Source organism: Paramormyrops kingsleyae, chromosome 12 (assembly GCF_048594095.1).
Source record: "Paramormyrops kingsleyae isolate MSU_618 chromosome 12, PKINGS_0.4, whole genome shotgun sequence".
NCBI lineage: Eukaryota > Metazoa > Chordata > Actinopteri > Osteoglossiformes > Mormyridae > Paramormyrops > Paramormyrops kingsleyae.
In genome coordinates this window covers 1,831,819-1,854,693 of record NC_132808.1, presented here as the reverse complement: position 1 = coordinate 1,854,693, position 22,875 = coordinate 1,831,819, and the positions used below count along the sequence as shown (strand labels likewise).

The window sequence follows — 22,875 nt, the reverse complement described above, 5'->3', positions numbered from 1 at the left end:
GCAGTCTCTAGGCTGGACTTCATTTTGTGTGTGGTTCTGTTCTACTACAGTTGATGATAAAGCTACAAGCAAGTAACATGGAATGCAGTCGTACATATGGATGTGCGAGGAAGAAACTGGAAAAGCTGGGCAGTTTGTCGCCAACAATATTGATCTAGACGCAGTGGCTGTGCATGACCATGTGGGCATAGCAAAGGTGCATGATTCACAGTGTCTCCCTTACCGTCATTGTCTTAGATATTCCACCACAGTTCATGGTACAAAACCTGAGACATTAGCCAGCTGAACATTGTCAAAATCATCTGTTATGTCCTGGCGTTCCAGATGTTTAACCTGACGACTTGTATGAATCTCCTCAGGTCACTATTGCAAAATCATCATCTACCACCATGAATATCAACCCAAGGGACCTTTGTATAAATGTCGGTTTCATATCTCCATCTCTGCCTGCTGCCGATCGTCTGTCTATGCAGCCTATAGGCTACTGCATTATCCACTGTTCTTTCTGAGCCAGTTTCACTTCGCGTGCTACTGATGTTGCTGACTCCATGCTCACTACATGAAGTTCCCGTAACACATCGCACTCCCTGCTACCTGACCAGAAGATAGCTTGCCCTTGTGAGTTTTCCTCGTTCCAAGGCTGCTACTTCTCTGAAGTAGTCTGACTTTGCAACTGTCAGTCTCTTGTTCACTGACATGCATGTTTCCTGTTTTTTCCAGTGCCTGCTGTCGATGTCACTGACCCCATGGCCACTGCATCAAGTCTCCCTTCGCCCTTTCTGCCAATAAGCCAAGCCATGTGTGGAGGACTCAGGCCTAGTGTGCAGTGCGCACAAACCTCCTCAATTGAGCACTGATACCCATAGTGAACCCTGCCACACATAATCTCCAAACATTATAGAATGATGCCCAGGCTACCTTGATTATAATGCATCATTGCTCCTGTATGTTTCTTGCTATGGTGTGCCAGTTTTATTTCTTGTGCTTCTATTCTTCTGCCCTTCTGCCTGTGATGTCTTCCCCCTCTGCCCTGCTGCCATACTACTGTTTGCCCCACCATCTGGCACAGCTCCAGCACTTGCCTACCATCAACTGCCTGCCCTCTGCTTGCATCTCAAATGTGAAGACTGGGAAAATGTGAATTATGACTGACTTTCCCTGCCAGCCCCAGGAGCATGGGCTCCGCCTCTGAGTCTGGCTCCTCCTAAGGTTTCTTCCTTCTAGGGAGTTTTTCCTTGCTACTGTTGCCTCTGGCTTGCTCACTGTGGGCTTTGGGCAGGGATGCCGTAAAGCACTTTGAGACTATGAAATATTGCGAGACAATATTACAATTTCAATGTGTATTGTATCATTTGTAGTGTCATTTTTAAAATAATTTATCTATCAATGTTTCATATGTTAATGTTCCATCTATTTTATATCTGTTTCATTGTGTATTCATTTATTTATTTTCACTTTTACTCTGCAATACCAAAGCATTAGTCATGTCTCCTAAGATGTTTCTACTTCGGGACATATTGCAGAATTCCTGTGTTTACTTGCACTAACGTGTAGTAAGGTCGCTTGTATATTCGGAAGTACGTCACCATGTTGCAGAATGGCACAATTGCACTTTATTTGTAAACTGTTCATTTAGTAATGATTTTATCATCATACATGGAATATTATGTCAGCTGTGCTGCATCCACTGTTGTGACTATGATGTACCTCAGGAGACCCCACAAACAATAGCACAAGCATGAATTTGTAAGACTGATGTAGTCTCTTGAAATTTTCAGATGTTTATTATGTGTTATGTGGTTTGCCTTTCATAAAGAATAAGTATGATATTATTGTCATTCTTAAGCATGATGAGTACACCTACAGTATGAAACTGAGAATGCTTTTCAACTAGGGTAGGTCCAGTCTGGTTCCATTTCAACATGCATACATAGTAAGGTGATTCACATATGACAAGTATTTCAATGCTATGATCAACATTAAGAAAAAGACCCACTGGACTATAATGACATTTGATGGTAAGTAGCTGCAACTTATACTAGCCTGCAATATGCTTGCAGTCTGGCGTTTCAGGGTGACTAGTCCCATTAGCAAAAGTAGCCCAAGTATGCAGCAGTAGTCCTATGTTTAAAAATGCTAGCGGACACGGTGATGTAGTGTTAGACTACCAAGAGCCAAAACTATATCATTCAAACAAAATCCCAGGATTAATTGCACTGCCTGTACATCTTGAAGGACTTCATGGAAAAGATGGAACAGAGCACATGCATCTGAGTCACTTGTGATGCATCATGTTAAAAAACAAACCTACATTTATAGTAGAAAAAATCAAAAGGAAAGTCTATGACTATAGAATGGCATTTTTGAAAGCACAAAAAATGGATTGCTGACTACACGTCTGAGCCACTCGCCAATGTATGGAAAAGTCAAACAATACTATGCACTTCTGGGACAGAATGGAGATTAAGTCTAGGCGTATCTAGTCAGGAGATATAGGACCATATGTAGACATCTGTGGTGTCATGCAGTCCAACGGAATGTCTGGTTTGGGTCTGATGCTCTGACTAGTAGGTAGAAAACAGGATGGAGATTGTTGAGTCTTGGTCTAACAGGTCAGTAGAAGGTAGTAGGAAATAATGTAGAACTGTGTGGTGCAGTATCTGAGCCTGACTGAATGTCTGGTTTGGGTGTGATAGTCTGAGGAGTAGGTAGGAATGAGGATGGAGATTGTGTGGTGGAGTACCTGAGCCTAACTGAATGTTTGGTTTGGGTCTGATGGTCTGAGTAGTTGGTAGAAATAGGCGCCTTCATACCTGATGTGGAAAGTTTACTTACAAGTTAAAGTTTGCTTGTACTGACTGTGTGAACATAGGCTGTGTTGCATATTCTTAACAACAGTGCCAAGCTGGGAAACTGCTGCATGCAACAGTAATAATATCATACTTTGTTTTTTTTCTAGGCTGTTCATTTAGACATGAGAAGGCCTGAAAGTACTGAATGGCACTGGTTAATGGAGCACTGACTGCACCTGCTGGCCAATTTATTGAAACATTGAAATTGTTCTAGTCCACACAAGCTAAAGCATCATTGAAGTCTGATAAATTTCTAAGAGTGAAATGGCAGGATAATTACACTAAATTAAAAACCTGGAGGCAGATGTAGAGAAAGATAATTCTTTGAAGGTTTTATGAGAAATAAGGACATTTCAGCTGAATTAGCCAAGGCAGGTCTTAGACATATATAAACAGTGGCCGCAGCGCTCCCGTTTGACCGATTGACACAAAATTCGGATGGTGTCTCTGGGTTACAGCCGTACAATAGAACCACAAATTTGGTAATGATTGGCTGAAGCATGCCTGAGATATAGCTTTCTGATTGAAATGGACGTGGCACCAGTAGGGTCTTGGTGTGGCTTTTGGCTGTACCTTACCGAAAGTTTAAGTTTTTTTCTCTAAATCTTTAAAAGGACTGGCTCCTGATTTGAATGACACTAGATTTAAGTAGTTTAGGCGAAAATCCAATGAAGGTAACAAAATGTCCTTTAGTCAGACAAATATAAATCATGCAAAAACACAAAGATCGATAACCAAGTTATATATATTACTGGATTTGGCACGACAAAGTGAATTGAACTTTAAATAAAATTTAAGTGTAGGACAAGTAGGACAAGAGATATAGACCAAAACGTGTTGTGGGGCGCAACGGCGCCCCCCTTTGACTGACTGGGATGGGTCGGAGAGGCTGAGTAGTGGGTAGCAATAGGAATCTTACTGCCAAATTTGGTCGGCCTAGGACTTACGGTTTAGGCTGGGCATTCAGTTTTAGGGAAGAAAAATAATTACAATCAAACCCTCCAGAGTAGTGCATAAGCCTTTCTTAATGGCTGGGTTAATAACAAAAATAGAAGCTTCATTGACCTTCATGTGGAAAACGCCTTTACATCTCCACAGCTTGCTTTACGGAGAGCATGCTGTGCACATCGGGCTGCCAAGCTCAAGTACCCACCGAAGCTGGGTTCGAACTGGCGACCCTCTGATTACAGGCACACAAGTTTAGCCCACTGAGCCACCCGCTGCTGATGGTAAGATGGGCGAGATCGGTAGACACCCTCCTAACTGATCTGGTAACTCAGTTTAGCTGAATTAGCCTAGGTTGGTCTTAGACATATATAAGCAGTGGCCGCAGCGCTCCCGTTTGACCGATTGACACAAAATTTGGAGCGTCTCTCTGGGTAACAGCCGTACAATAGGACCACAAATTTGGTAATGATTGGTTGAAGCATGCCTGAGATATAGCTTTCTGATTGAAATGGACGTGGCACCAGTAGGGTCTTGGTGTGGCTTTTGGCTGTACCTTACCGAAAGTTTAAGTTTTTTTCTCTAAATCTTTAAAACGACTGTCTCCTGATTTGAATGACACCAGTTTTAAGTAGGTTTGGCGAAAATCCAACGAGGGTAACAAAATGTCCTTTAATCAGACAAATATAAATCATGCAAAAACACAAAGATGGAGAACCAAGCTATATATATTACTGGATTTGGCACGACAAAGTGAATTGAACTTGAAATAAAATTTAAGTGTAGGACAAGTAGGACAAGAGATATAGACCAAAACGTGTTGTGGGGTGTAACGGCGCCCCCCTCTGACTGATTGGGACGGGTCGGAGGGGCTGAGTAGTGGGTAGCCATAGGCATCTTACTGCCAAATTTTGTCAGCCTAGGACTTACAGTTTAGGCTGGGCATTCAGTTTTAGGGAAGAAAAATAATTATAAAGATAACTGCAAGCAGTGACAATCGGGTCCAAAGCTAATGGAAAGAAGCAATGAAGAGGAAAGAAGTGAATGGCATAAAATTAGAAGTTCACTAATTATTTGAAATGAAGTACAGACTGTAATTGATGAGCAATGAATTTAAATTGGCAGAAAATATGAAATGCTACTGAGATGATATCTAACATTTAAACATTACCTTGGAAATGTTTATCAAGGTACGATAAAGGGAAAAAGGTAGATGAGAAACAGAAGGGAAATGTGGTGACTAGCTGTTTGAGAAATATTGCAATTGCTGCAGTGTACAGAGGATGAAGTAACATTGAAGTTTGATAGATTTCTAAAACTTAAACGGCTGAAATATATAAGCAGATTAAAAATATTGACTTAGATGAAGGGAAAGGTGATTAATATTTAAATGTTTAAAAAAACAATATGGAGATGTCAGCTGCATTAACCAAGGTTGGTCTTAGACATATGACAGTGGCTAAATTTGAAATGAAGTACGGACTGTAACTGATGGCCAATGCATTTAAATAGTCAGAAAGTAGGAAATGCTTCTATGATAAGATAATACCTGACATTTTGAACATTGATTTTGATATGTTGATTAAGGTACGATAAAGGGAATATGGTAGATGAGAAACAGAAGGGACATGTGGTGACTAGCTGTTGGAAGAAATTGCAATTGTTGCACTGTACACAGCCTGAAGTATCTCTGAACTTTGATACATTTCTAAAAGTGAAATGAAATGATAATATCAATAATCGTTGAAGGTTTGATGAAAAATAAAGAAATTTCAGCTACATTAACTATGAGTATATTTTGACAGTGGCAGAAGCACCCCCGTTTTACCGAATGTCACCAAAGTTAGATGGTCTATTCATAGTCCAGTGCTACAGAAGTGAGTCAAATTTTGTGAGAATTCGATGAAGTATGAATGAGGTTTAGCAGACTTAATGAATTCGGTATGGAAATAGTGAGGCCAGCAGGTGGAGTTAGCGCTACATTTGATAATTGGTATCATGCAGTCCCTGGTGTGGCAGTTTGACTACTGCCATTAGCAGAAGCAGCCATAGTACAACAATATAAGATACAATATATAACCATTTGCTGAAGTGCCTCAGCCCAAAAGAATTTGTTTTTTGTGTCAGATGGTCTAAGTAGACGGTAGAAATAGGCACCTGCATACCTAATATTTTAAGTCTAGATCATACAAGTTAAGCTTACTTTATAGTACCTCAGTGAACACATGCTGTCTTGTATATTAAAGAAAACAACAGTGGCTTACTGCATTTGTAAAGTATTCTTCTAGACATAAGAAACCCTGAAAGAATTTAATGCCATTAATGAAATACAGGACGAACACCACCTGCTGGCTAATGTATAAAAAAAAATCCAAAAAACTGCAATATAAATAGAGCACCATCTCCACCTACTGGCCAATTTAATACAAAAAATCAAAAAATCTGCAATATATACTGCCTGGCTTATAAATAAAATCTGATAATTTTCTATAAGTCAAATAGCAGAAAAATGAAAGGAGCTTAAAAATATGGACTGAGGTGAAGGGAAAGTTAATTCCTTGAAAGTATTATGAAAGATATTTCAGCTGAATTAGCCAAGGTAGGTATTAGACATACCAGGACAGTGGCTGTACCGCTCCAGATTGACTGATCACCACCAAACTTGGAAGATCTGTCTGTAGTCCAGTCATACAGAAGTGAATCAAATTTTGTAAGAATCGGATGAAGCATGCCTGAGATTTAGCTGTTTGAATTAAATGGGAATGGAAATGTTGTGGCCAGCAGGTGGAGTCAGCGCTCCATTTTAGAAATGATATTAAATGCTTTCTGACCTTCTCATTTGTAAATGAAGTCTGATAGTGTTGTATAAGGCAAATTGGTGAAAAATGAAAGGAACTTAAAAATATGGACTAAGGTGTAGGGAAAGGTAACAATTCTTTGAAGGATTTATGAGAAAGAAGGACATTTCAGCTGAATTTGCTAAGATGGGTCTTAGACATATATGAACAGTAGCTGTAGCACCCCCATTTTACCGATCGGCACCAAATTTGGAGGGTCTGTCTGAGGTGCAGTGCTACATTAGTGGGTCAAATTTGGTGATGATCAGATGAAGATTTCCTCTGATTTAGCTGTTTGATTGAAATGAGCATGGAAATGCTGTAGGTTCAGTGTGGCTGGTGGCTATACTGTACAGGCAAGTGAAGTTATCTTTATAAGTTATAGATATGGGCAGTGTCCTGATTTTTCTACTACCAGATTGACCTACTTAGGCTGGACATTGCAGTAGTTACAGTAATATGTTATTAATTAAGTTTTTAAATATGACAAGGGAATGCAAATGACTATCATGGGACATTGCATATTTCTTGATTTGACATGACTCACAGAACTTGCAGGGCAAAATATTTTAACCAGTAATATGTCACTGGATCAAAAATTAGATAAATGTAAGTTGAGCTGATTTTGCAGTTTATACAGTGATGTTATATGGCTGTAGCACCCCCGTTTGACTGATCGGCACCAAATTTGGAGGGCCCTTCTCCAGTAATATCATACATTATATATTTAAGTTTGATGATGATTGGTTGAGGCAGGCCTGAGATATAGCTGTCTGATTGAAATGGGTGTGGCACCACTATGGTTTGGGTGTGGCTGGTGGCCATACCTCATGGAAAGTTTATGATTTTTTTAATAATTTTATATAGGGACTGTCTCCTGATTTAAATGATACCAGGTTTGTGTAGGTTTGGTGAAAATCCTAGGAGGATAAGAAAAAAGTACTGTTTAAAGACTTTTACAAAATAGGCAAAAATGGCAAGAGATATGATGAAGTTCTTTATGCCATTAAATTTGTCATGAGCTAGTGGATAGCGTAAACAACAATTGTCAATTTTATAATTAACAGTTCAGGAGAAATAGGCAGAAATGTGCTGTAGCGCCCCCATATGGCAGACTGACATGTCCATTACAGGGTGGGTTCAGGGTCAGAGTACAAATGTAGAACCCAAATTTGGTTTGGATTGCTCATTGTTTAGCCAGTCAAATGGCTGGTTGATTTTGATTGGCTAATGGTGGCCAGGATTTTACAACTAATGACTGCCATGATACTTGTCTGACCTCAGGCTTGTACGTAGTACATATCTGCCAAATTTCAATTAGATTGGTCAAAGCAGTCAGGAGATATCAGCAGTTTTTAGTTGTAGCACCCCCTATTGACGAAATGTGGGCTGCATTGTATGGTCACCCCATAATAGAGCAGGGAGGTTGGATTGTAAGTTTGGTTCAGGTAGGCAAAGGTATGGAGAAGTTATAGCATTCAGACTGAAATAGGCCAAATTTAGGTGGGATTTGGGCATGGCTAGTGGCCATAAAATAGACAAATGTCAGACTTTCTTGAATCTATTTTGATCAGCTAAGTGGACTGATCGGTTTGACACCTCATTTGTCTGATTTGGTCCAATATTGTAGGACTTGAAGGCAGAAGTCAGTTTCACAAATTATGCAAATTAGCAAAAAATCTAAGTAGGCGGAGCTTCATAGTCCAAATAGCAAGTTGGTAGAGCAAAGCTGTCTGTATCAGCAGAAAAAATAATTTCAATTATAAGACTAATAGGACAGGAGATATGGACTGAAAGGCATTGGGGGGCGCTAGAGCGCCCCCATCTGGCTGACAGGCCTGGGTCAGAGAATCTGAGTAGCGGGTAGGAATTGACATCATATTACCAAGTTTGGTTGGTCTAGCACTTACGGTTTAGGCTGTGCATTCAGTTTTAGGGCGCGAAAAATAATAATAATAATAATAATAAAAGAGAAAAATCCTAAGAAAAACAATAATGGTCCATAAGCATTTCATGCTTTGGACCCTTAATAAAGATAACTGCAAGCAGTGACAATCGGGTCCAAAGCTAATGGAAAGAAGCAATGAAGAGGAAAGAAGTTAATGGCATAAAATTAGAAGTTCACCTTTTATTTGTAAATGAAGTACAGACTGTACTGTAATTGATGAGCAATGCATTTAAATTGGTAGAAAATATGAAATGCTACTATGAGATGATATCTAACATTTAAACATTACATTTGGAAATGTTTATCAAGGTACGATAAAGGGAAAAAGGTAGATGAGAAACAGAAGGGAAATGTGGTGACTAGCTGTTGGAGAAATATTGCAATTGCTGCAGTGTACACAGGCTGAAGTAACATTGAAGTTTGATAGATTTCTAAAAGTCAAATGGAAGGAATTTATAAGCAGATTAAAAATATGGACTTAGATGAAGGGAAAGGTGATTAATATTTAAATGTTTAAATAAACAATAAGGAGATGTCAGCTGCATTAACCAAGGTTGTTGTTAGACATATTAGGACAGTGGCTAAATTGTAAAAGAAGTATAGACTGTAACTGATGGCCAATGCATTTAAATAGTCAGAAAATACGAAATGCTACTATGAGATGATAGCTAACATTAAAACATTATTGTGGAAATGTTTATCAAGGTATGATAAAGAAAAATGGTAGATGAGAAACCGAAGGGAAATGTGGTGACTAGCTGATGGAGAAATATTGCAATTGCTGCAGTGTACACAGGCTAAAGTAACATTGAAGTTTGATAGATTTCTAAAAGTGAAATGGCATGATTCTATAAGCAGATTAAAAATATGGACTTTGAAGAAAGGAAAGGTGAATAATATTTAAATGTTTAAAAAAATAATAAGGAGATGTCAGCTGCATTAACCAAGGTTGGTCTTAGACATATTAGGACAGTGGCTAAATTTGAAATGAAGTACGGACTGTAACTGATGGCCAATGCATTTAAATAGTCAGAAAGTAGGAAATGCTTCTATGATAAGATAATATCTGACATTTTGAACATTGACTTTGATATGTTGATTAAGGTACGATAAAGGGAATATGGTAGATGAGAAACAGAAGGGACATGTGGTGACTAGCTGTTGGAAGAAATTGCAATTGTTGCACTGTACACAGCCTGAAGTATCTCTGAACTTTGATACATTTCTAAAAGTGAAATGAAATGAAAATGTCAATAATCTTTGAAGGTTTGATGAAAAATAAATTTCAGCTGCATTAACTATTAATATATTTTGACAGTGGCAGAAGCGCCCCCATTTAACCGAATGTCACCAAAGTTAGATGGTCTATTCATAGTCCAGTGCTACAGAAGTGAGTCAAATTCTGTGAGATTTCGATGAAGTATGAATGAGGTTTAGCAGACTTAATGAATTCGGTATGGAAATAGTGAGGCCAGCAGGTGGAGTTAGCGCTACATTTGATAATTGGTAGCATGCAGTCCCTGGTGTGGCAGTTTGACTACTGCCATTAGCAGAAGCAGCCATAGTACAACAATATAAAATAAAATATATAACCATTTGCTGAAGTGCCTCAGCCCAAAAGAATTTGTTTTTTGTGTCAGATGGTCTAAGTAGACGGTAGAAATAGGCACCTGCATACCTAATATTTTAAGTCTAGATCATACAAGTTAAGCTTACTTTATAGTACCTCAGTGAACACATGCTGTCTTGTATATTAAAAAAAACAACAGTGGCTTACTGCATTTGTAAAGTATTCTTCTAGACATAAGAAGCCCTGAAAGAATTTAATGCTATTAATGAAATACAGGACGAACTACACCTGCTGGCTAATGTATAAAAAAAATCCAAAAAACTGCAATATAAATAGAGCACCATCTCCACCTACTGGCCAATTTAATACAAAAAAGTGAAAAATCTGCAATATATACTGCCTGGCTTATAAATAAAATCTGATAATTTTCTATAAATCAAACAGCATAAAAATGAAAAGAGCTTAAAAATATGGACTGAGGTGAAGGGAAAGTTAATTACTTGAAACTATTATGAAGGATATTTCAGCTGAATTACCCAAGGTAGGTATTAGACATACTAGGACAGTGGCTGTACTGCTCCAGATTGACTGATCGCCACCAAACTTGGAAGATCTGTCTGTAGTCCAGACTTACAGAAGTGAATCAAATTTTGGAAGGATCGGATGAAGCATGCCTGAGATTTAGCTGTTTGAATGAAATGGGAATGGAAATGTTGTGGCCAGCAGGTGGAGTCAGCGCTCCATTTTAGAAAAGATATTAAATGCTTTCTGACCTTCTCATTTGTAAATGAAGTCTGATAATGTTGTATAAGGCAAATTGCTGAAAAATTAAAGGAAATTAAAAATATGGACTCAGCTGAAGGGAAAGGTAACAACTATTTGAAGATTTCATGAGGAATAAGGACATTTCAGCTGAATCTGCTAAGGTGGGTCTTACACATATATGGACAGTGGCTGTCACGCCCCCATTTGACCGATCGGCACCAAATTTGCAGGGTCTGTCTGAGGTGCAGTGCTACATTAGTGGATCAAATTTGGTGATGATCAGATGAAGTATGCCTCTGATTTAGCTGTTTCATTGAAATGATCATGGAAATGCTGTAGGTTCAGTGTGGCTGGTGGCTATACTGTACAGGCAAGTGAAGTTATCTTTATAAATTATACATATGGGCAGTGTCCTGATTTTTATACTACCAGATTGACCTACTTAGGCTGGACATTGCAGTAGTTACAGTAATATGTTATTAATTAAGTTTTTAAATATGACAAGGGAATGCAAATGACTATCATGGGACATTGCATATTTCTTGATTTGACATGACTCACAGAACCTGCAGGGCAAAAGATTTTAACCAGTAATATGTCACTGGATCAAAAATGAGATAAATGTAAGTTGAGCTGATTTTGCAGTTTATACAGTGATGTTATATTGCTGTAGCACCCCCGTTTGACTGATCGGCACCAAATTTGGAGGGCCCTTCTCCAGTAATATCCTACATTATATATTTAAGTTTGATGATGATTGGTTGAGGCAGGCCTGAGATATAGCTGTCTGATTGAAATGGGTGTGGCACCACTATGGTTTGGGTGTGGCTGGTGGCCATACCTCATGGAAAGTTTATGATTTTTTTAATAATTTTATATAGGGACTGTCTCCTGATTTAAATGATACCAGATTTGTCTAGGTTTGGTGAAAATCATAGGAGGATAAGAAAAAGTACTGTTTTAAGACTTTTACAAAATAGGCAAAAATGGCAAGAGATATGATGAAGTTCTTTATACCATTAAATTTGTCATGAGCTAGTGGATAGCTTCAGCAACAATTGTCAATTTTATAATTAACAGTCCAGGAGAAATAGGCAGAAATGTGCTGTAGCGCCCCCATATGGCAGACTGACATGTCCTTTACAGGGTGGGCTCAGGGTCAGAATACAAATGTATAAGCCAAATTTGGTTTGGATTGCTCATTGTTTAGCTGGTCAAATGGCTGCTTGATTTTGATTGGCTAATGGTGGCCAGGATTTTACAACTAATGACTGCCATTTTACTTCTCTGACCTCAGGCTTGTACATAGTACATATCTGCCAAATTTCAATTAGATTGGTTAAGGCAGTCAGGAAATATTGGCAGTTATTAGTTGTAGCGCCCCCTATTGACGAAATGTGGGCCGCATTGTATGTTGACCCCATAATAGAGCAGGGAGGCTGGATTGTAAGTTTGGTTCAGGTAGGCTAAGGTATGGAGAAGTTATAGCATTCAGACTGAAATAGGCCAAATTTAGGTGGGATTTGGGCATGGCTAGTGGCCATAAAATAGACAAATGTCAGACTTTCTTAAATCTATTTTGATCAGCTAAGTGGACTGATCGGTTTGACACCTCATTTGTCTGATTTGGTCCAATATTGTAGGACTTGAAGGCAGAAGTCAGTTTCACAAATTATGCAAATTAGCAAAAAATCTAAGTAGGCGGAGCTTCATAGTCCAAATAGCCAGTTGGTAGAGCAAAGCTGTCTGTATCAGCAGAAAAAATAATTTCAATTATAGGACTAATAGGACAGGAGCTATGGACTGAAACGCGTTGGGGGGCGCTAGAGCGCCCCCATCTGGCTGACAGGCCTGGGTCAGAGAATCTGAGTAGCGGGTAGGAATTGACATCATATTACCAAATTTGGTTGGTCTAGCACTTACGGTTTAGGCTGTGCATTCAGTTTTAGGGCGCGAAAAATAATAATAATAATTAAATGTTTAAATATACAATAAGGAGATGTCAGCTGCATTAACCAAGGTTGTTGTTAGACATATTAGGACAGTGGCTAAATTGTAAAAGAAGTATAGACTGTAACTGATGGCCAATGCATTTAAATAGTCAGAAAATACGAAATGCTACTATGAGATGATAGCTAACATTAAAACATTATTGTGGAAATGTTTATCAAGGTATGATAAAGGAAAATGGTAGATGAGAAACCGAAGGGAAATGTGGTGACTAGCTGTTGAAGAAATATTGCAATTGCTGCAGTGTACACAGGCTAAAGTAACATTGAAGTTTGATAGATTTCTGAAAGTGAAATGGCATGATTCTATAAGCAGATTAAAAATATGGACTTTGAAGAAAGGAAAGGTGAATAATATTTAAATGTTTAAAAAAATAATAAGGAGATGTCAGCTGCATTAACCAAGGTTGGTCTTAGACATACAGTATTAGGACAGTGGCTAAATTTGAAATGAAGTACGGACTGTAACTGATGGCCAATGCATTTAAATAGTCAGAAAGTAGGAAATGCTTCTATGATAAGATAATATCTGACATTTTGAACATTGACTTTGATATGTTGATTAAGGTACGATAAAGGGAATATGGTAAATGAGAAACAGAAGGGACATGTGGTGACTAGCTGTTGGAAGAAATTGCAATTGTTGCACTGTACACAGCCTGAAGTATCTCTGAACTTTGATACATTTCTAAAAGTGAAATGAAATGAAAATGTCAATAATCTTTGAAGGTTTGATGAAAAATAAATTTCAGCTGCATTAACTATTAATATATTTTGACAGTGGCAGAAGTGCCCCCATTTAACCGAATGTCACCAAAGTTAGATGGTCTATTCATAGTCCAGTGCTACAGAAGTGAGTCAAATTTTGTGAGATTTCGATGAAGTATGAATGAGGTTTAGCAGACTTAATGAATTCGGTATGGAAATAGTGAGGCCAGCAGGTGGAGTTAGCGCTACATTTGATAATTGGTAGCATGCAGTCCCTGGTGTGGCAGTTTGACTACTGCCATTAGCAGAAGCAGCCATAGTACAACAATATAAAATAAAATATATAACCATTTGCTGAAGTGCCTCAGCCCAAAAGAATTTGTTTTTTGTGTCAGATGGTCTAAGTAGACGGTAGAAATAGGCACCTGCATACCTAATATTTTAAGTCTAGATCATACAAGTTAAGCTTACTTTATAGTACCTCAGTGAACACATGCTGTCTTGTATATTAAAAAAAAACAACAGTGGCTTACTGCATTTGTAAACTATTCTTCTAGACATAAGAAGCCCTGAAAGAATTTAATGCTATTAATGAAATACAGGACGAACTACACCTGCTGGCTAATGTATAAAAAAAATCCAAAAAACTGCAATATAAATAGAGCACCATCTCCACCTACTGGCCAATTTAATACAAAAAAGTGAAAAATCTGCAATATATACTGCCTGGCTTATAAATAAAATCTGATAATTTTCTATAAATCAAACAGCATAAAAATGAAAAGAGCTTAAAAATATGGACTGAGGTGAAGGGAAAGTTAATTACTTGAAACTATTATGAAGGATATTTCAGCTGAATTACCCAAAGTAGGTATTAGACATACTAGGACAGTGGCTGTACTGCTCCAGATCGACTGATCGCCACCAAACTTGGAAGATCTGTCTGTAGTCCAGACTTACAGAAGTGAATCAAATTTTGGAAGGATCGGATGAAGCATGCCTGAGATTTAGCTGTTTGAATGAAATGGGAATGGAAATGTTGTGGCCAGCAGGTGGAGTCAGCGCTCCATTTTAGAAAAGATATTAAATGCTTTCTGACCTTCTCATTTGTAAATGAAGTCTGATAATGTTGTATAAGGCAAATTGGTGAAAAATTAAAGGAAATTAAAAATATGGACTCAGCTGAAGGGAAAGGTAACAACTATTTGAAGATTTCATGAGGAATAAGGACATTTCAGCTGAATCTGCTAAGGTGGGTCTTACACATATATGGACAGTGGCTGTCACGCCCCCATTTGACCGATCGGCACCAAATTTGCAGGGTCTGTCTGAGGTGCAGTGCTACATTAGTGGGTCAAATTTGGTGATGATCAGATGAAGTATGCCTCTGATTTAGCTGTTTCATTGAAATGATCATGGAAATGCTGTAGGTTCAGTGTGGCTGGTGGCTATACTTTACAGGCAAGTGAAGTTATCTTTATAAATTATACATATGGGCAGTGTCCTGATTTTTCTACTACCAGATTGACCTACTTAGGCTGGACATTGCAGTAGTTACAGTAATATGTTATTAATTAAGTTTTTAAATATGACAAGGGAATGCAAATGACTATCATGGGACATTGCATATTTCTTGATTTGACATGACTCACAGAACTTGCAGGGCAAAAGATTTTAACCAGTAATATGTCACTGGATCAAAAATGAGATAAATGTAAGTTGAGCTGATTTTGCAGTTTATACAGTGATGTTATATTGCTGTAGCGCCCCCGTTTGACTGATCGGCACCAAATATGGAGGGCCCTTCTCCAGTAATATCCTACATTATATATTTAAGTTTGATGATGATTGGTTGAGGCAGGCCTGAGATATAGCTGTCTGATTGAAATGGGTGTGGCACCACTATGGTTTGGGTGTGGCTGGTGGCCATACCTCATGGAAAGTTTATGATTTTTTTAATAATTTTATATAGGGACTGTCTCCTGATTTAAATGATACCAGATTTGTGTAGGTTTGGTGAAAATCCTAGGAGGATAAGAAAAAGTACTGTTTTAAGACTTTTACAAAATAGGCAAAAATGGCAAGAGATATGATGAAGTTCTTTATACCATTAAATTTGTCATGAGCTAGTGGATAGCTTAAGCAACAATTGTCAATTTTATAATTAACAGTCCAGGAGAAATAGGCAGAAATGGGCTGTAGCGCCCCCATATGGCAGACTGACATGTCCTTTACAGGGTGGGCTCAGGGTCAGAATACAAATGTATAAGCCAAATTTGGTTTGGATTGCTCATTGTTTAGCTGGTCAAATGGCTGCTTGATTTTGATTGGCTAATGGTGGCCAGGATTTTACAACTAATGACTGCCATTTTACTTCTCTGACCTCAGGCTTGTACATAGTACATATCTGCCAAATTTCAATTAGATTGGTTAAGGCAGTCAGGAGATATTGGCAGTTATTAGTTGTAGCGCCCCCTATTGACGAAATGTGGGCCGCATTGTATGTTGACCCCATAATAGAGCAGGGAGGTTGGATTGTAAGTTTGGTTCAGGTAGGCTAAGGTATGGAGAAGTTATAGCATTCAGACTGAAATAGGCCAAATTTAGGTGGGATTTGGGCATGGCTAGTGGCCATAAAATAGACAAATGTCAGACTTTCTTGAATCTATTTTGATCAGCTAAGTGGACTGATCGGTTTGACACCTCATTTGTCTGATTTGGTCCAATATTGTAGGACTTGAAGGCAGAAGTCAGTTTCACAAATTATGCAAATTAGCAAAAAATCTAAGTAGGCGGAGCTTCATAGTCCAAATAGCCAGTTGGTAGAGCAAAGCTGTCTGTATGAGCAGAAATAATAATTTCAATTATAGGACTAATAGGACAGGAGCTATGGACTGAAACGCGTTGGGGGGCGCTAGAGCGCCCCCATCTGGCTGACAGGCCTGGGTCAGAGAATCTGAGTAGCGGGTAGGAATTGACATCATATTACCAAGTTTGGTTGGTCTAGCACTTACGGTTTAGGCTGTGCATTCAGTTTTAGGGCGCGAAAAATAATAATAATAATAATAATAATAATAACTAGAAACTGCAGGCAGTTACTGAAGGGTCCAAAGGGTATGACAAGTAGGACAGGTAGGACAGGTAGGACAACAGATGGTTTGAGTAGAAGGTAGAAATCAGGATGGAGATTGTTGAGTGTCCGTCTAACAGGTCAGGAAATGTAGGACAGAATGTAGGACCCTGTGGTGTAGTGCCTGAACCTGACTGAATGTAATGTTTTGGTGAGATAGTCTGAGTAGTAGGTAGAAATCAGGATATAGACTAGTTAGTATCGGTCTAACAGGTCAGCAAATGCAGGACAGAATGTAGAACCCTGTGGTGGAGTGCCTTAGCCTGACTTAATACATGTTTTGGGTCAGATGGCCTGACTAGTTGGTAGATTTAGGGACCTTCATACCTGGTCTGGTAAGTGTAGATATTACATAGTTGCTTTTTTATACTGCCTGTGTAAACATAGGCTGTGTTGCATATTCTTAACAAAGTGCTGAGTTGCGGGAGTGTGACATGTAACAGCAGTAATATCATGCTGTATGCTATTCTAGGATGTATATTTAGACAGGAGAAAGGCTAAAAGTATTGAAGGCATTATTGAAATGGAGCGCTGACTCCACCTGCTGGCCAATTTATTATAAAATTGTAATTGCTGTAGTGTACACAGCCTGAAGAAAGATTAAAGTTTGAAAGATTTGTAAAAGTCAAATGGCAGGAGAATATAAGCAGATTAAAAATATGGACTTAGATGAAGGTTAAGGTGATTAATATTTTAATTTTTAAATAAACAATAAGCAGATTTCAGCTGCATTAACCAAGGTTGGTCTTAGACATATTATGACAGTGGCTGTAGTGCCCCCGTTTGACTGATTGCCACCAAACTTGGAAGGTCTTTTGCAGCTTGGCTGAGGCAGTCTAGTAACACAGCCGTGCATCAAATTTTGTGAGGATTGGATGAAGCATGCCAGAGATATAGCTATTTGAATGAAATAGGCATGGAAACAGTGTGGCCAGCAGGTGGAGTCAGCGCTCCATTTTAGAAATTGTATTCAATACTTTCAGGCCTTCTTATGTGTAAATTAAGTCTGATAATGTTCTATGAGGCAAATTGGTGAAAAATGAAAGTGAATAAAAAATATGGACTCAGGTGAAGGGAAAGGTAACAATTCTTTCAAGGTTTTATGAGAAATAAGGACATTTCAGCTGAATTTGCTAAGGTGGGTCTTAGACATATATGGACAGTGGCTGTAGCGCCCCTGTTTGACCGATTGGCACCAATATTGGAGGGTCTGTCTGAGGTCCCTTACTACATTAGGCCGTCAAATTTGATGAGGATTGGCTGAAGCACGGCTGAGATTCAGATGGTTGATTGAAATGAGCATGGATATGGTGCAGGTTTGTTGTAGCTGGTGGCCATAGCATACAGGTCAAGATATTTTTATGAATTATCCATAAGGGCAATGTCCTGATTGATGTACTACCAGAATGACCTACTTGGGCTGGATATTGTAGAAGTTACAGTAATATGTTATTTATTAAGTTATTAAACATCACAAGGGAATGAAAATGACTATCATTGGGCATTGCATATGTCTTGATTTGGCATGACTCACAGAACTGGCAGTACAAAATATTTTAACCAGTAATATGTCACTAGAACAGAAATGAGATAAATGTAAGTTGAACTGATTTTCAAGGTTTATACAGACATGTTATATTGTTGTAGCGCCCCCGTTTGACCGATCGGCACCAAATTTGGAGGGCCCTTCCGGACTACTATTCTACAGGATATATTAAAGTTTGGTGATGATTGGCTGAGGCAGGCCTGAGATATAGCTGTCTGATTGAATTGGGCATGGCACCTGTATGGTTTGTGTGTGGCTGGTGACTATACCTCATGGAAAGTTTATGATTTTTTTATGAATTATTTATTATGACTGTCTCCTGATTTAAATGATACCAGATTTGTGTAGGTTTGGTGAAAATCCTAGGAGGTTAACGAAATGTCTTGTTTTCAGACCAATATGAATTATGCAAAAACGCAAAGATGCAGAAGCAAGTTCTACATGTTGTTTGATTTGGCATGTCGTACTTAATTGACCGGGCAACAATTAGACTGCCATAACAGGATGGAGATTTAGCGTAGCTCTAATGTGACAGGAGATGTAGGGCAAACCGTAGAGGAGGATACTAAAAAGTCAGACAGAACTACAGGTCAGCAGATGTCAGACAGAACAGAACTTGTTTAGGTCAGATGGTTTGAGTAGAAGGTAGAAATCATGATGTAGATTGTTGAGTGTCGGTCTAACAGGTCAGGAAATGTAGGACAGAATGTAGAACCCTGTGGTGTAGTGCCTGAACCTGACTGAATGCATTGTTTTGGTCAGATGGTCTCAGTAGTAGGTAGAAATCAGGATATAGATTAGTTAGTATCGGTCTAACAGGTCAGCAAATGTAGGACAGAATGTAGAACCCTGTGGTGGAGTGCCTTAGCCTGACTGAATGCATGGTTTGGGTCAGATGGCCTGACTAGTTGGTAGATTTAGGGACCTTCATACCTGGTCTGGTAAGTCTAGATATTACAGAGTTTTCTTTTTTATACTGCCTGTGTAAACATAGGCTGTGTTGCATATTCTTAACAAAGTGCTGAGTTGCGTATTGTGACATGTAACAGCAGTAATATCATGCTGTATCATATTCTAGGTTATACATTTAGACAGGAGAAAGGCTAAAAGTATTGAAGGCATTATTGAAATGGAGCGCTGACTCCACCTGCTGGCCAATTTATTATAAAATTGTAATTGCTGCAGTGTACACAGCCTGAAGAAAGATTGAAGTTTGAAAGATTTGTAAAAGTCAAATGGCAGGAAAATATAAGCAGATTAAAAATATGGACTTAGATGAAGGGAAAGGTGATTAATTTTTTAATTTTTAAATAAACGATAAGCAGATTTCAGCTGCATTAACCAAGGTTGGTCTTAGACATATTAGGACAGTGGCTGTAGTGCCCCCGTTTGACCGATTGCCACCAAACTTGGAAGGTCTTTCTGAAGTCTAGTAACACAGATGTGCGTCAAATTTTGTGAGGATTGGATGAAGCATGCCAGAGATATAGCTATTTTAATGAAATGGGCATGGAAACAGTGTGGCCAGCAGGTGGAGTCAGCGCTCCATTTTAGAAATTGTATTCAATACTTTCAGGCCTTCTTATGTGTAAATTAAGTCTGATAATGTTCTATGAGGCAAATCGGTGAAAAATGAAAGTGAATAAGAAATATGGACTCAGGTGAAGGGAAAGGTAACAATTCTTTCAAGGTTTTATGAGAAATAAGGACATTTCAGCTGAATTTGCTAAGGTGGGTCTTAGAAATATATGGACAGTGGCTGTAGCGCCCCCATTTGACCGATTGGAACCAAAATTGGAGGGTCTGTCTGAGGTCCCTTACTACATTAGGCCGTCAAATTTGATGAGGATTGGCTGAAGCACAGCTGAGCTTTAGATGGTTGATTGAAATGAGCATGGATATGGTGCAGGTTTGTTGTAGCTGGTGGCCATAGCGTACAGGTTAAGATATTTTTATGAATTATCCATAATGGCAATGTCCTGATTGATGTACTACCAGAATGACCTACTTGGGCTGAACATTGTAGAAGTTACAGTAATATGTTATTTATTAAGTTTTTAAACATCACAAGGGAATGAAAATGACTATCATTGGGCATTGCATATGTCTTGATTTGGCATGACTCACAGAACTGGCAGTACAAAATATTTTAACCAGTAACATGTCACTAGAACAGAAATGAGATAAATGTAAGTTGAACTGATTTTCAAGGTTTATACAGACATGTTATGTTGTTGTAGCGCCCCCGTTTGACCGATCGGCACCAAATTTGGAGGGCCCTTCCGGACTACTATTCTACAGGATATATTAAAGTTTGGTGATGATTGGCTGAGGCAGGCCTGAGATATAGCTGTCTGATTGAATTGGGCATGGCACCTGTATGGTTTGTGTGTGGCTGGTGACTATACCTCATGGAAAGTTTATGATTTTTTTTATGAATTATTTATTATGACTGTCTCCTGATTTAAATGATACCAGATTTGTGTAGGTTTGGTGAAAATCCTAGGAGGTTAACGAAATGTCTTGTTTTCAGACCAATATGAATTATGCAAAAACGCAAAGATGCAGAAGCAAGTTCTACATGTTGTTTGATTTGGCATGTCGTACTGAATTGACCTGGCAAGAAATGTCGATTGTAGGCTTCACCGTTCTCGAGAAATAGGCAGAAATGCAAAAGTTGTCACTGTTGCGCCCCCATCTGGCCGAGTGAGGTGTCCTTTACAGTTTAGGCAGAGGGTCAGAGCACAAATGTATCACCCAAATTTGATTTAGATTGGTCATTGAGAAGCCTGTGAAATGCCTGCTTGATTTTGATTGGCTGATGGCGGCCACTCTTTAAGGAATAATTACTGCCATTGTAGGTGACTGACCACAGGCTGCTTCCTAGTACATATCTACCAAATTTCAGTTAGATTGGCAAAGGCAGTCAGGAGATATTGCCAGTTTTTAGTTGTAGCGCCCCCTATTGACGAAATGCGGCCCGCCTCGGACCGTGTCCCCAGAATGGTGTAGGGAGGTAGCATTTCAAATTTGGTCAAGGTAGGCCAAGGCACGGCCAAGTTATAGCCGTCAGACCAAAACGGGCCAAATTTGGACATTGTTTGGGCGTGGCTAATGGCCGTAGGATATAAAAATGTCTGAATTTTGTGGATAATTCTTGATCAGCAGAGAATTCTGATTCGTCTGACACCTCATTTGTCTGATTTGGTAGGACAAGCCAGGACTTTAAGGAAAAAGTAGGATTGGCAAATTATGCAAATTAGCAAAAAATCTAAGTAGGCGGAGCTTCATAGTCCAAATGGCAAGTTGGTAGGGCTTTGCTGTCTGTATATGTAGAACAAAGAATTTCGATTGTAGGTCTAACAGGACAGGAGATATCGACCGAAACGTGTTGGGGGGCGCTAAGGCGCCCCCATCTGGCTGGCAGGACTGGGTAGGACAACCTGAGTAGTGGGTAGGAATTGACATCATCTGACCAAGTTTGGTTGGTCTAGCTCTTACAGTTTAGGCTGTACATTCAGTTTTAGGGCAGAAAAATAATAATAATAATAATAATAATAATAATCCTAAGAAAAACAATAATGGTCCATAAGGACTTCGTCCTTTGGACCCTTAATAAAGATAACTGCAAGCAGTGACAATCGGGTCCAAAGCAAATGGACAGAAGCAATGAATAGGAATGAAGTGAATGACATAAACTTAAAAGTTTACTAATTATTGTAAATGAAGTACAGACTGTAATTGATGGCCAATGCATTTAAATAGTCAGAAAATATGACATGCTAAAATGATATGATGATATCTAACCTTTAAACATTACTGTAGAAATGTTCATCAATGTTTGATAAAAGGAAAAGGGAAGATGAGAATCAGAAGGGAAATGTGATGACTAGCTGTTGGTAGAAATATTGCAATTGCTGCAGTGTACACAGGCTGAAGTAACATTGAAGTTTGATAGATTTCTAAAAGTCAAATGGCAGCAATATGTAAGCAGATTAATAATATGGTCTTAGATGAAGGGAAAGGTGATTAATATTTAAATATTTAAATAAACAATAAGGAGATGTCAGCTGCATTAACCAAGGTTGTTGTTAGACATATTAGGACAGTGGCTAAATTGGAAATGAAGTACAGATTGTAACTGATGGCCAATGCATTTAAATAGTCAGAATGTTGCAAATGCTACTATGATAAGATGATACTTGACATTTTAACATTACCGTAGAAATGTTGATTAAGGTACGATAAAGGGAAGATGGTAGATGAGAAACAGAAGGGAAACGTGGTGACTAGCTGTTCAAAGAAATTGCAGTTGCTGCAGTGTACACAGCCTGAAGTATCACTGAACTTTGATACATTTCTAAAAGTGAAATGGCAGGAAAATGAAAGTAAATGAATATGTGATTAATCTCTGAAGGTTTGATGAAAAATAAAGAAATTTCAGCTGCATTAACTATGAGTTTTAGACATATTTTGACAGTGGCAGTAGCGCCCCCGTTTAACCGAATGTCACCAAAGTTCGATGGTCTATTCGTAGTCCAGTGCTATAGAAGTGACTAAAATTT

At 38.6% G+C, this 22,875-nt stretch overlaps 1 long non-coding RNA gene across 1 annotated transcript; it reads left to right on the top strand.

Moving 5' to 3' along the window:
• The first annotated feature begins 100 nt into the window (after positions 1 to 100).
• On the top strand, positions 101 to 1,286 carry LOC140577751 (uncharacterized). The gene is made up of 3 exons (XR_011981882.1): positions 101 to 196; positions 360 to 618; positions 721 to 1,286. It is a non-coding gene; the product is annotated as an uncharacterized lncRNA (long non-coding RNA).
• Positions 1,287 to 22,875: the final 21,589 nt, after the last annotated feature.